General features: G+C 30.7%; 2 protein-coding genes across 10 annotated transcripts in view; both read left to right on the forward strand.

Annotated features, from left to right (window-relative positions):
* The window catches only part of LOC108972454 (guanylate kinase-like), a 137,591-nt gene that overhangs the window by 115,009 nt on the left and 6,877 nt on the right, over window positions 1-15,705 (forward strand). Inside the window, exon 3 of one of the 8 annotated variants that reach the window (XM_018939042.1) lies at window positions 4,083-4,130. The exons of the other annotated variants lie outside the window; for them this stretch is intronic. The gene's annotated coding sequence lies outside the window, so the exon portion shown is untranslated. The remainder of the gene's footprint in view (window positions 1-4,082; window positions 4,131-15,705) is intronic. 8 annotated transcript variants of the gene reach the window in all.
* Window positions 1-15,705, forward strand: part of LOC108972451 (disheveled-associated activator of morphogenesis 1) — a 199,646-nt gene that overhangs the window by 113,025 nt on the left and 70,916 nt on the right. The window lies entirely within an intron of this gene.

Here is a 15,705-nt window from a genome sequence, read left to right on the forward strand (position 1 = left end):
AGAGACTTTAAGTAATTCCTAAAAATTTCCTTTAAAAAGTGAAAATTTTCAAATGAGTTAAACAAATTTTAATGTAAAAAGTTAAAAATAAAATATATAGAAATACATATGTAAAAAAAATTAACAACAATTAATAACAAAAATAAAGAATAAACATTTAATGCCTACTGATTACGTGATTACGGCCTTTAGTTTTGTCACACACTGTATAAGAAAATTTACCATTTTTCGTGATAATTTTTAAGCTTGTATGTAAAAAAATCAATGCTTGGAAATGTTAAAAAAAAAATTAAGGAAAAAATAAATTAATATTTTTTATTTATAATTTCCAACTAAACAATGTATTTAGTTTTATTTTTCTTTTAATATTTTTTTGTTTGTTTTTTTATTCTAAAAAAAAACTATAGTTTTCTTAAATACAAAAAATAAATATTTCTTTTAATTTTCTTTTATATATAATTTTTTTTTTTTTGTATAATTTATTCTTAAATGTAATAAATATTAAAACATAAAAAATAATTTCAAACACTATATTTTTTAAGTGTAAAAACAAAAACATATTTTTTTCTTAAAAGCTTTTAAAGTACTTAAAATTGGATGCCTGGCTAACAACCTTTAGAGACAAAAGTAGGAGTGGGATTTCGAATTCGCTGATCTCAAAGAACTTTGGGCAATACGTTGAGGAAAAAAGAGATGACTTCACTATGCCTGGCTATAAAATTGCCTTCCAAATAGAAATAATAATAATATATAAATTATAAGCTTGAACATGAAAAATATTCGATTTCTGCAACAGCCAAACCAAATCACTTCGTTTGAATGTGCATAGCTACAAAGCATGCCTCAAAATCGTAAAAAATTAAAATTTTTATGAGTTTTATAATTTTCATGCGATAAAATTCACGGAAGAAAGATTGTTCTCAAAATAAAAGGAGCAAACAAAAAAACTATTATATAATAAAAATTTCTAAAAATAAATATTTTTCGGTTTTTTTTTCAATCCATGTAGTTTTTATTTCATATGTATATGTGACCTGGTCTACGAAAAGGGAGCTAACGTGCGAAATGACTTATGATTTTTTGGATTCTATCACGTGAAAAGCATCTCATCTTCCATCCGAATCAACTAAAAAGTGAAAATTGATTTTTTGACACCTAAGCCCCCTTTCCGTAGACCAGGTCACATATGTATTTATATTTTTTTTTTTGTTTTTGTTATAATTTTACTGCGTAGTTTTGCTTTTATTAAAGTTCAATTTTCAAATAATTGTATTGTTTTTCCAAACTTTTTTCAGTTAGCTTGGAAATAGCTCAAAATTTATTTTTTTTGCCATAATTTTTTCAAACAAAAATTTTTATACATATTTCATTTTCTATATTTTCATACTTTTTTTTTTGTAAATTTTCTGATTTGCAAGTAAGTTATATTCATGGTTTTTAATGCGCCCGCTTCTGCTTCCTTGAACTGTTCACAAACAAACTATCCATTAACTTCTTACCTAACACGTCGTCTACTGACTAAACACTCTGCAAATTGGCCCAATTTCGAACGAGGAAACCAACATCATCGCATCCAGTTCGCGCAAGTTGGCCCAGTGCTCGAGTTATGCCACCCTGACACACTCCCAAACCCACGCAACAACATCAACATCTAAACCCTCACACGCATACGAAAAAACTGTCACTCGCGCGAAAGATTTCGGCAAAAGTGCCAAGTAAAAGCAAAATTAGTTATGCTAATGCATGTGCAGGCAACAACAAGTGATTTTGCTGCTATGTAAATATGCCACATGCCACATACGACACATGTATACATTTTACTGAAAATTTATGTGGAAAACAAGTCAAGTAAATTTTTGATTTTTTGTATTTTTATTTTAATTTTTTTGTTTTTAGTTTATAGTGCTCGCAAATTGCTTCCTCTTCCTGCTTTTCAGCGCGACATATGGACCAGCAGCTTGCAAGCCGGTTCTACCGCTGAGCTGCGCTATTAATATGGCATTGTGGTGTTAATCATCACATATGATACACATACATATGTACACAAAAAAACATATGTATGCATAACAGTGCCGACAAAAACAAGTGCCATTGTGCCAGGTGCCGCTTCAATGCCCAAACACACTCGCACACACACACTCACTTACATTTCACCAGCTTTTCTTTGCAGCACTTTTTGCTGCTTTATTTTTCAGTGTCAGCAGACATTTTATTACCCACGTTGATTTCCCGCTCAGGCAGGTTATCATCTTTGCTTGGATTGGCGTGTGCCACAGCATGCGATTGCATAATTATTCAAATGCCAGCTTAACAACGGCAGCGCTTTTCTTTAACGCTTTAAAACCACTTGTTTTTGTTGTTGCTAGTATAATTAGAATTAGAAAATTCTTTTGTTAAACCGCCACCTATTGCTTATGTTGCAACAATAAAAGTGGCATTATTACGGCATTTCTTCCTGCTGTAAAGCGATCTGTGTCGTGAAGTGCAAAGCGAGTTCGTCGCTTAAGTCTTTATCTTGTACCTACTAATATACAGCATAGCTGAGGCTATTTCATGCTTCGTAATGAGTTAATTAAACTGCAATAAAACATTTAAACGAGCGGCACGCAAAGAATAGCGCTTTAATCATGTTGTTGTTATTGGTTCTTTTTTTATTAAGTGCTTTGAAAGGAGAGGAAATATTCTCAGTTCAACAGTAAATTTCTGTTGATAATTTTTGCCAATGGAGCTATAAAAAAATAATACGAAAAGAGTACCTAGTAATATACATTAATTTATGCAACGTGCTTCTTTCAAAAGTTAGCAATGCCACACCCATTAACTAATTTTTGAACAGAACAAGTAGAGCCAATATAACACCACTTAGGGCTAGATTACACGCTTTATTGGGTAGATGTTTATCAAGCTCTTAGAAATTTTATAAAATTCTGCTATGTGGGCAGGTTTATGGAATCAGATTCTAACATAATAATGTATTAATAAAAAAAAATAAAAGCTTTGAATGGAAGTAAACTCTGAGCAAACTGTGATACTTGAAGCAGGCTTCAAACTTATGAGTTTTAAAGTTACATTATTTCGAAAATAAACAAATTATGAGTCGTTATAAATTTCCGTATTTATAAAAAAATTTCAAATAAAACCAATTTTAAGATATGTTTCACAAGTTCAAATGTCGAATATTTAGTTATAGAATGTAAGTTAGCGTTTCACAAATTCAGTTGTGTAAAAAAGAGATGGCGACGTTGTGTTTCACAAGTTCAATTTTCGAAAATTTATTTGTAGAATGTAAGTAGTATTTCACTAGTTCGGTTATGAAAATCTGACGAGTGTAAGGATAGGTAACGGATGTTGTGTTTCGCAAATTCAGTAATCATAATTCTCATGATGGCAAGAAAATCACTATTTAGCAAGAACAATTATGAAATTATTAATTATAAATTATCTCAGAGAATCTCAACTGACTTCCACGCGTTTAACTACAGAAAAATAAATAATGCAATTACGTTAATGTCCCTTTCGAAATATTTAGAGAACAATTTTCTTCGCTTATTAGGAAATAAAGTTTTAATAGTCGCTCTATCAGATCTATAGCACCAAATATAATAACTGTGTTATGTTAAAAATGTTTATATTTTTTTTAGGACAAAACATAATAAAAAATAATGCTTAAATTATGGTTATATGTTCCCATTATTGTGTAAACAAACATTCATGTAATTTGTGTGCTACTGAAGGTGTTTCACAAGTTCATTTACAATAAAACCAAAGAGGAGAGTTAGTAATGTTACTTTTAATCAGCGTAGGCTTTTCATTAACTTCATTCTCTTTAGAACAAAGCGGCAGCCCTATGCAACATTTTTGTCACTAAGTTCTTAAGATTGATGATTCAGTAGCAAATTTGAGGGTTATTAATTCTCTAAAACTAAAATGCAATTTATTGAACTCTTAAAAGTGGGGAAGAGAATGGGACAATTGAGATTTCTTCAAAACTGAAAATTAAAAAGAAAACTGTTATATTTTTATTTAATATTTGAAATATAAAATATTAACTTATCTATATACTATCGATTTTCTCTTTGCAGGTATGTGAATGTCTCTTTTTATAAAATCAAACGGCAACATTTTATTTTGTAAGTAAATTTATAAGACAAATGGTGAGATTGTATACATAATATGTAGAAAAACTCGAACATATATAAAATATGATATTTATATTTTCCATTCCATGGAATTAGAGCTTGAAAACACTTGGAAATTTGGGAATATTCAACGTTGAAAAAAAAATAAAATTCATAAAGTTCTTCAGTTTGTTATTAACAAGGCAATAAATTATTTATTACACCAATTTAATATACCATACCAGCTTTTAAACTAATTTAATTGAAATAAAATTTTATTATTTGAAATGCAATAAATTTTTTAACGTTGGCAACCCTTCCATAAAATATTTCCATGAGTAAGCTTTTTCCAACCTCTTCAGCTTGTTATATGAACTTCAATATTTATGGTTTTTAACTAACTTACTGTACTTAAAAGTTTAAAGTAGGTGGTAAGCCTGCTCAAAAAATGTTTACACCTTCAGTTTGAATAAAACAATATTTGTTTAGTTAATCAGATTTATTTGTATAAATGTTTTTAATACAGTTTTTTTTTTTTGATAATTTTGCTTATTTAAAAATAAAAACTGATGGTAACTCTACTCTAAATTTGTAACATCAATTTTATATTAGATAAGTTTTTTCTACATCTACTCAAATTTATTGTTCACCTTTATTTTATGTTTTTCATAATTTTTATTTTTTAAAAATATAAGAGTTGGTAACCCTACTACAAAATATGTTTACGTTATTAGTTTCATATGATGTATTCTTGCTACATTTTACTAATTTTTTCGCTAAAAATTTGCTTTACATTTTCAGTTTAATAATTACTATGCAATAGTTCTATGCTTTACTTTCGAATTATTATTTACTTCGAATTTCAACTAGGTGGCAACATCCTTAAAAATTAATTTTGATTTAAGACTGCTTAAAATTTTTTTATTTGAGGCTGCTATTAAAATATTTAATTTTCTACATTTATTATAAAATAAAGTTAAAAAAATTGTAAAGTTGGCAACTCTACTCAAAATGAGCTGTCTTCAATATCAGCATAGTTTGTTCTTGTAAACATTTGGACTAAAAATATTCTAAACGCACCTAATAAGCTAATTTTCCATGTGCAGTTAAGTCCATAGAAATATTATAATGTAATCTTTTTATATTTTATCAATTTTCGCGTCAAAAATTTTCCATTATTAAAATAGTTCTCTTTTACATAATCATTAAAAATTTAAAATAGGTGTCAACTCTCAGCAAAAAATTTCTTGACATCTTCGGTTTAATTTTTATAATGCAATATTTTTGTACCTGCTTTTGTTGCATTGAGTTTTTAATTAAATGGCAACACTATTTAAAAATAAATTTTGACTAACAGTTTAATTTTTTTTTCCTTTGAGACTTGTTCGGTAATTTTTATTTCATTACATTATTTAACTAATTAAGAAAAGATGGCAACCCTACTTAAAATTTTATTTTGACTTAAGCCTGTCTAAAGTTTCACATTTTTGACTTCTAGGTAATATTTAATTTTTTACTTTTTTTTATATATTAAGAAAAAGTGGCAACTCTACTTAAAAATGATTTTGTTAAGTCTGTCTAAAGTTTCACATTTTATGTCTTCTATGGTAATGTTTATTTTTTTACTTTTTTTTTTAATTTATAACAATAATAACAATAACAAAAAATAACAAAATGTGGCAACCCTACTTAAAAAATAATTTTGTTACGTCTGTTTAAAGTTTCATATTTTAAGATTTCCATGGTAATATTTTATTTTTTACATTCTTTTAATTGAACAAAAAATGTAAAAAGTGGCAAGGTTGCAATAAATTTTCAAATTTTGTTCTGTTTTTAACATCAGCATAGTTTTTACTTTCAACATTTTAGACTCAAAATATTCTCGAAATAAATTATTTGTACTCCCGAAGTTCATTAATTGAGTTGAGTCAAAACGGAGTAATTTATAGCAAATCAAGTAACATGCTATATGTTATTTAAATAAAGTAATTTATACGAAATTAGCTAATTTCTTAAAAATAAAGTAGTTTATGTGAAATAATATATAATAATTCATCAGAAATTACGTAATATATACTAAATAAAGTAATTTGTGCCAAGCTGTGAACCCAGCTTTATTGTACCAAAGTCAATTGCTGGTCAACTCGAGAGCGTCACAAAGTTAAATGATTGCAAAATGAAGTATAAAATGCGCATAAACATAATTTTCACCATAATTTCGCACGAATTTAACAAAAATTAATGAAAAGCTACTATCAAACTAATAGCTATACTTAGTTACGTTTTTTTTTTTTCCTATAAAAATGTGCAAAATTACATTCACCAATAAAAAATAAGTGTGTGAATTTAATAAACGGTTTGAATTTTTTTAGAAGAAATTAAAAGAAATATGTATAGTATGCCATTACTTGCCTTAAAGTAAGTGCCAAGCGCAACAGTAAAGTGTTTACCATATAATTTATACAAACATTTATATGCACATACATACCATGTAATTAATGACAGCTAGCGCGTTTGTGTCTCTCAGGTTTCTGTTCTCTGCCTTGCCATGACACACATACACACATTTCAATATATAAACAGACACTCATATACATGCTTACCTACAAAGTTGCCAGTCAAGCGACTATTTTGTTGCCATTTATAGCACAATATATGCTAACGGTATCTGGCATAAGAATGCCGGCATAGTCACATATATACTTACACATATTTCCCACATTTCCGCAATGCACAACAACAATAGCAAATACAATCACAAGCCAAATGCACACACTGACCAATAATAGTAAAATTCTTGCAAAGCATAACGCGGATGGCAGCGTGTGACCGCCAGCAACTGAATGCGCTTTAACCCATATTTTTGCGCTCCAATGGCAGGGAGCGCAGTGTGGCTTAGTGGTAGGTACTAGTTGGTGGGCAAGTAGGCCTATGGCTCAGCGTAAGGTGAAAAAATAAACAAAAACATATTTTTATTGTTTTTGTGTGGCAGAGGAAGTGCAGCGAACAACGCAATGAAAACCAAACAAAGAAAATAAATAAATAGAATTTTTCATAATGCACTTTCCTAAGGTTTTTGCTTTACTGAAACTTTTTGTAATTTTTTGGTTACAATTGTGTATTGATCTCTAGAAAATTTGTTGATATTAGTTTTGAAGGCTTGATAAGAGAGTGAAAAATATGTATTGTTGCTGTAAAAAGATCAAGTATTATAGTTCTTACTTATTTTTATTAAAGTCTTAATGACAGATTTTTAATCTTTATCCTCACTGATGACTTGACTATTTAGATACTGGCTCTTCTTCTTCTTTGCACTCATAACCGGTGCTATCAATAATGTGATACGAGTTCAGTGCAAAAAACGAGAAAGAAATATAAGGTTTCTCTGAAAAAATTCTTGCTGAGACAGTATATTAGCTGTAGATGCTTTCTCTTCCGATTTCAACGCTACCTTAGTCAGTACTGTCCGACACGTACAGAGTGCATAGAAGACTCTGAGCATATATATATATATATAGGTTAGGTTACTGTAACTGTAACTGCTTACAGTTCGCACTGTTTTATAACTGTCTCTTATACACATCTAGATGTGTATAAGAGACAGGTGCATAGAAGACTCTGAGCATATATATATATATATAGGTTAGGTTACTGTAACTGTAACTGCTTACAGTTCGCACTGTTTTATAAAGTATAATTAGCTCCACTGCGCGAGATTGGTGTTTTTTTTATTTTTATTTTATTTTATTTTTTTTTTTTTGGTAGAAGCTTCGAAAGCCGGACTGCGGAACTTTAATCCGCTAAACCTAACCTAGTCCCAACTCATATACAATATCTCACGGAACCAGCGGATTAAGTACTCATCTATTTTACGTACTGGCTGACGCCTAATGTACTGTATATGGCTGAGTTTTGTCATAATTAGAGCTGACGCTTCGCTGACAGCTTTCAATTTTTCAGAGGACTAACACAGGAGAGATGTAAAACTTTCAATCGAACTGAAGTTTTTAACTTTTCACTTACATTTAAAAAACGAGAAAGATATATGCTCAGAGTCTTCTATGTACTCTGTACATGTCGGACAGTACTGACTAAGGTAGCGATGAAATCGGAAGAAAAAGCATCTACAGCATCTATGTCAATCTCAGTATTTGGGTTAAGTAAAAGTCTAGGTCCGTACGAATGGATGTCCGCAAGTAGTCTGTAAGTCCACCGTCCTTTGGTTGAGCTTTTCCACTACAGTTTAATGAGAACACTGGAGAATTCTTCAGATTTTTGGAGAAAGAGTTCTGGTAACCTACTATTATCCTGATACTTCTTTTTATAAAAAATGCTGTATATGCCAATTTTCTTATAAATGGCTGGTCTCACAATAGACTTCACGCCATAGTAGCCTCAGTATGCGCTTGCTAGTGTAGGAATTTCCTGTTGAAGCCAGCTTAATATATTGTTTAATTATAGCTTGTTGTGTGATGAATTAATGAAGTTCAGAGGTCGTCAAATGTAGATTATACCGCGAATTCAGCTTGAAGTAGCCAAAGAGAAGCAACTTTCTTAAAGAAACTTTCTTATGTTGAGAAGTAGCATTATTTTCGTAGTGTTAAGGTCAAGTACTAAATATGGTTTAATTTGACTATAGTTTCAGCGGTTTTTTACTGTAAGTTTCTACAAATTTTATTCATAATGCAGTCTTTCTTTATTATAGAATTTTCTGACACAAAATTTTCAAATTTATATCTATATATATTTAGTTATCTAAATTTTTTTTTCATATTTTCAGCAGAAAATTACCTTAACTTAAACTTTTTAGTTTTTTTTTTTTTTAGTTTTCAAGAGATAATAAATAGCTTTATTAGCTTTATATTAAATTCATTTGTTGTATGCCTATATTGTAGTATTTCAAAAATTTCAATTTTATTAAGCCAATTGAAAAGGTGGCAGCTCTTCTCAAAAAATGTTTTATATACTTGTCAGAGTATCAAAACTCAGCTCTTATCTTTCGAACACCTTTGCTGTTTGATGCACATATGGTTTAGTTTTAAATTAAAAAAAAAAATGTTTACCAAAAAATTTCAAAAAGATGGCAACTTCTCAAAATTTATTCTGTTTTAAAAAAAATCAGGCAATTTTCCTAACCTTTGCTGTTTGATGCACATATGGTTTAGTTTTAAATTTAAAAAAAAAGTTTTACCGAAATATTTCGAAAAGGTGGCAACTTCTCAAAATTTAGTTTGTTTTAAAAGATCCAGGCATTACATTGAACAGTAAAAGAAAAGTAGGGTGGTGTTTAACTCTTAAACTACACATTTTTTAACGAAAAATTTCAGATAGGTGGCAACCTTTAAAAATGTACGTTGTTTTAAAAAATCCAGGCATTACACTGAACAGTAAAATACAATTATAGTAATGTCTACCTTTTAAACTTTAAATTTTTTATCAGAAAATTTCAAAAAGGTGGCAACCTCTAAAAATTTACGTTGTTTTAAAAGATCCAGTATTTACACCGAACAGTAAAAGAAAATTATGAACACGCTTTAGCCATTATTATAGCGACGGTTACTCAACATGCTGCGAGCGTGACGATATTTCGTAGCGGAATAAAATTTTGCTGTGCTACACCATTTTGTTGCTCTCAAGCAATTTGAAATGGTAAGCACCCTGTATCTCCTTGATGTTTCCTTACTGCGTTTTCATTCCTGTTACTTGCCACAGTGCCATAGTAACGAATCACCAAAAGAAAAACATAAAAAATAAAAACAAGAAGCCTAAAGCTCTGCACAAAAGTTATATAATTTCCACCTAACCATGGCTAACATTAACATACATTTTCGCAGCACCGGTCAAACGAGTGTCAAGCGAAGCACCCAAGAACATAGTAAGCGCCGACCTGTTCCGCCGTGTAGTCAAACGTTCGATCTGACACACAATGCTCGTTGCGCCACAGCGCGTGGAACCGGTAAGGAAACTAGCGCTATGGAAGTGGCGAAACAACTAGAAATGCACGCGCCAGCGCACACATTGTCGTGACCAATACATACACGCATACGAAGAAAATGCTTGCTAGCATTCTGACCAAGAGTTCGTTTGCTGCTTCTTCTTCTTTCGTGGCCACTTTTGTTATTGATTATTTTTAGCTTGAATGGGGTTATATACTGTCTCTTATACACATCTAGATGTGTATAAGAGACAGAGCGCACACATTGTCGTGACCAATACATACACGCATACGAAGAAAATGCTTGCTAGCATTCTGACCAAGAGTTCGTTTGCTGCTTCTTCTTCTTTCGTGGCCACTTTTGTTATTGATTATTTTTAGCTTGAATGGGGTTATATAAGTGACGCATACACCAAACGCACTTCCAAGAAGCTGTTTAGACATGTTGTTGTTAAGATTTGTTGCAGCAGTTGAAATGTAGCCAAATATTGCAAAAAGACAACCAAAATAAATAAAAATAAATACTTCATTTTAGGAAACTAGTAAAAATTTATTTTTAGAGAATTAAAAGAAAATTATTTTTCTTCATAATATTAACCAAAAAATTATTTTTAGCGAATTTTAGAAACACTTTTTTTCAATTCCTTAAGAATTATTTTTTAATGAATTTTAAAAATCTCTAAAAATAATTTTTAAAAATAAATTGTAAGATATAGATAATATAAAATTTTTTTTTAGATAATTAAAAAAACAATTTCAGAAAATTATTAAATATTTATTTTAACGGAATTAAAAGGAAATTATTGTTTTCTTATTAAATTAACAAAAAGATACTTTTAGAGAATTTTCGAAATAAATATTAACAAAAATTTAACTGACAGATTTAGTAAAACAAAGTTTCAAATATACTTAAAAATATTGATTTTGAATATTATAATTTAACAAAAAGAAATGTTGCCTAAAAAATTAAAATTTTATAAAATTGTAGATATTAAAAAAATGTATTTAATTTTTTGTAATTGAGAAATTAAAAGAAAATTTTTAAACTTCCAATGCTGCTTTGTAAAAAATGGGAACATTGAAAAAAATATTTATTAAAAATATTTCAAACACTTTTTCCAACTTCTCTATTTGAGAAATTTAAGCATTTTTTTTAAACTTCAATTCACATAATTTTCTCCAATTTCTCTATTTGAGAAATTTTTAGAAAACATTTTTTTTAAGTTACCAAAAAAGTACTGCAATAAAAAGTTCTAAAAAAAAAATTCAAATCTTCCATAATTGTGCAGCAACTTTTGCCAAAAATCAGCCAAGCCGCTTAACTGTTTGCAAGCTGTTGCACCTTGCATGCATTTGCATTTCTTATCAAATTTTATTGCCGTCATATAACATTTTGACCATTGCGCGGCTGGTCAAGCATGTACCGTAATTGCAACGCGAATGTGCGTGTGTTCAAAAACTGTTTCGCTCTTTGCTCAATTTGCGGAGTCCTGTGTTGTAGTTTCGTTCGCTGGCTCGCCGGCACTCATGCAGATTTATGGCGTTGCATTTTGAGTTAACGGTTTTCCGGTACGTCTCATTTGCAACAAAGTGTCTATTTAATGTCAGTGTTTAATGTTAATTTTATGCGTGAAATTTGTGGCTTAGAATAATGATTGAGTGCTCTAACCTCATAATGCTTTGTTGTGTGAAAGTTTGTTGCTTAAGTTCTTTGATTTAGGTATATATTTAGTATGGAAGCCGCTATCGAAGCCAATTTTTGACTTGATAGTCATGAAGAAACGGCGAAAAAAAAAAAATAAAGTACACCGAACACATCTGGAAGATTTTTTAAAAAGATAGCAAGTTTTCATCTGCTCTCTCGAAACTCTCAGTTTAAGCGCAAGTTAAAGACTTTTTTCGGCTTAAAATGTTTAAACACTTGGTCACTTCGTGCAACTAATCACTTTTCCCCAGTTAATGACTAAAACAAGCGCAAAACCATTAACTACCTTTTTAAATAAAACTAGTTTCTTGACATGTCAATCAAGCGCACAAAAAAATTCATTAAAATAGTTTTGGAGATACCATGAAAGAAAGAAATATGTTACAACCATATTAGCCTTGAGCAAAATACCAATGAAATCACTTACAAACATAAATCAACAGAAATTCATGTAATGCAACGTTGAAATGGTGGCTAAGTGATGATTTGCGCTGAAAATATATATCTGAATATATGTTTGTATATATAAATATATTTCTGTATATATAATATAGCAAGATATAGAAGCTTGAGGCCAAAGAGCCGTTGAAATGTTTGAGTTTTTAAAATATCTTACAAATGGAAAATTATTTATATACATTATGCAATATATATTTACAACAAATGCAATAACGTCACACATTTGATGACTTTTCGATTGCACGCTTTAGCGTTTATTAGTTGCTATTGTTCAAGTTTTCACCTATTGAATATTCAATCACTCAGCTGTACGTTGTTGTTGGAGAAGCGGCAGCTTTTTGATTGAGGCTCGAGTATACTATGATTAATTTATACGTATGTAAAATGTAACATGATTTTAAAGTGCCGTCAGTCAAACGTAATATAAATTTTATTACTTTGGACAAAATAATATGTATTTTTTATATTTTTATTTCATTTTCTCTGAAAACCAAATTAAATGCATGCTCATAATTTATGACAGTTAAGGGAATTTTTATAAAAAGTAATACATTAATTAAGCAACAAAAAATAGTAATTTAGCAGAAAAAGAGGCAGGTTAGTAGTTAAAAAAAAGTTACGCTCGAAAATTTTAATTTTGAAGTCATCAGCAATTTTATGAAGAAATCCTCATGCTTAATTTAAAGTTAGAAAAATATGGGTATCATTATTTTATTTAAAGTAATTTATTTAATTTAAAGCTAACAATATCAGTGTCACCATTTGGCTGTAGATATATGTACATACATATCTCGCCCGGAAAGTCTTATAAATCACTAACTAAGGCACCTCTTAATATTTAGCCAGTGAAATAAAGTAATATAAAATGTGCTTTGCCTACATTTAAGCGCACAACCACAAATTTATCACAGACAGGCACCCGAAATTACGCTAGTAAAGCTAAAACTGCCATTCCATACTAGGATTTTTCAGTAATTTTGAATAACAACGCAATGCACTTCTTAAAATGTTTGAGTACTGAAATCAAAATGGTTAGAAAATGTCAAAATTTGGGACTACTAGGATTTTTCAGTAATTAATCAATAACAACGCAATGCACTTCTTAAAATGTTTGAGTACTGAAATCAAAATGGTTAGAAAATGTCAAAATTTGGGACATTGCTAAAATGTCTAAAGATATGGAACATATAAAATGGTTGTAGTAGAAAATTAGGAAGCCATGCACTTCCTGAATTACTTCCGCCCCATCATACATTGACGGACATTTTTCTCAAAACAAAAAAGAAAAAATTTTGCCTACATTTAGGCTGTTTAGACAAGTATTGGATTAATAAAAAGTTGCCAAATTTAGAATTTTAAATTCAGAAATTTAAAGTGCTGCTGATGAGATTGTATGGAAAATATAGAAGAAAATTACATTACTGGATCACAAGTTGAGTTGGTACTTTCTTATAATATATATTTGTTAAAAAATATAAATTTATTGTTGCCTATATTTAGGATAAGCAAATAATGATTGCACTACTAAGAGCTATTGTATATTTAGGCTGCAAATAAGAAGAATAAAGTCAAAAGAAGTCCGTATTAGAGCCAAGTCTTGATTCAAAAAAACGGTAAATAAACTAGTTTGTTATTAAATGTTTTAGCAGAATTTTTTTAGCAATACGCACTTGCTCGTTACTGAACGAATAAATTTATATAATATATAGTATGTACCGTAAATCTATAAATGCCCTGAGGTTTTCCATAGAGAAAGATGGGAGCAGAGCAAGCTCATATTTACTGTATTATTTTGTTCGTTAAGGTCGAAGAAAGAATAAAAAGTCAGTAAAATATACCATGACACAATAGATAGGTCGCTGTGCAATCCTAATTTAATTTCCATAAAATCGATAAAGCAAAAAAGTCGACTTAGACAGTTCTTTCAACGGAATGTCTAAGACAACATTTTGTATCATGAAATGTTTAGATCAGTCAGACTTCAACCACTAAGCGATTTCACAATGTCTTTATTATTATTTTTATATCTCTGGAGCTTCATCAGCCGCCGGAAAAAAAGTTGTATATATATGAAATATATAAATTATATGACATTTTTTTTGGTTCTCTTCCCACAGATGAACTGTGTTAAAGAAATCATTTGCATGTTCTGAAACTGTACTGTAAGATCGAGAGGAATGGTCAGTCTCACGACCTTTTTCAGAGTTTGGTACAAACGGTGTTCACAACTTAATTTCCTTTACTGCGGTTCTGAGCGAACTAAAGAGCTCCATTATTAGGCATATTTTTTGGCTAGCGCAGAGAGTTGAGTTTCAGCATTGTATGTGTTATGTCTCAGCCCATCCCGTTTTCTTCTCCCATTAAGCACCAATCACTGTAATCCAACTTAACCTAACATATTTTTCTCGGAAGAAAATATCAGTCAATAAATGATTAGTTATTGGTAAAATGCAAGGTATGAGCATTAGTCATAGAATTCCGCTTCATATCAATGATTTTCTAATGGCTTTTAACAATTAATTCCCAATAACGCCATCGCAAGTTGTCTAACAATTACCGGCTAAACACAAAGCGAGTGTTAACTAAATTAGAGGAAGAAAATTCCGCACTGCAATTAATTGTAAACTTACGCAATTATTATGAACTCAACGAACTGAGCGTCTCAGCATTTGACTCAGAACGATTTGACTCTACATAAACTCACGCTCAAGCCACTGACACCAACTACAAGAAGTCGAATTCACCTAACGGCAGCTCTGCAGCGCGACTCGAAAACAAAACATACTGTAAAGCGAGTATAAAAAATTTAATCAGCGGTTGAAAAACGCGCGTTGTATGCTCATAAGCCGCTTAGCTTCTTCCATAGTTCAACAACACCGCAGGCTACTTCTTCACTTCTGCTATCTCTCGCTTAAGCGCCGCCAGCACGCCGAGTTAGTTCCTCATTCTTATTTGCCACATTCATGCAGCGGAAGCGGGCGTCTTCAGCAAGCACAGTTAGAATCTTAAAGCTTCTTGAAAGCCGCCGTCGCCGCCGCCGCTGCCACTGCTGTCCTCGCCGCAATCGCTCGCAGTGCTGACTGTATACGTTTATTAATCTTAATTGGCGGTTGCGTAAATTTAACAGTTCTAATCCTGCGCTAACTGACAACTTGGCTGAAGCTAAGAGCATGCCGTAAAAAACTGGCGGTGAGATAATTATTATTTATTTGCGCCATTTGTCGGTTAAATTTTGTGAAGTTTGGCTGCGTGGAACGCGGCACTTCCTGGTGAAGCTCTTAACTCCATTAGTGATATGAGAGATTTCTGTTGATATATTAAGCATTATTTTATTGGGTATGAGAGGTTGAGAAGATCTTCAGGGGAATATGCGCTGAAGTTCACTACAAACAATAGATAATCTGCGGCACATTGCTTCGGGGTATTTTATTACAATATAAATCTCGTTTTTCAAAGATTTACCTAGTTCGAGTTTCAGTTGTACTTTA

The sequence above is a fragment of the Bactrocera latifrons genome, unplaced genomic scaffold (genome assembly GCF_001853355.1).
Source record: "Bactrocera latifrons isolate USDA-ARS-PBARC rearing strain unplaced genomic scaffold, ASM185335v1 scaffold_4, whole genome shotgun sequence".
In the NCBI taxonomy this organism is placed as follows: domain Eukaryota; kingdom Metazoa; phylum Arthropoda; class Insecta; order Diptera; family Tephritidae; genus Bactrocera; species Bactrocera latifrons.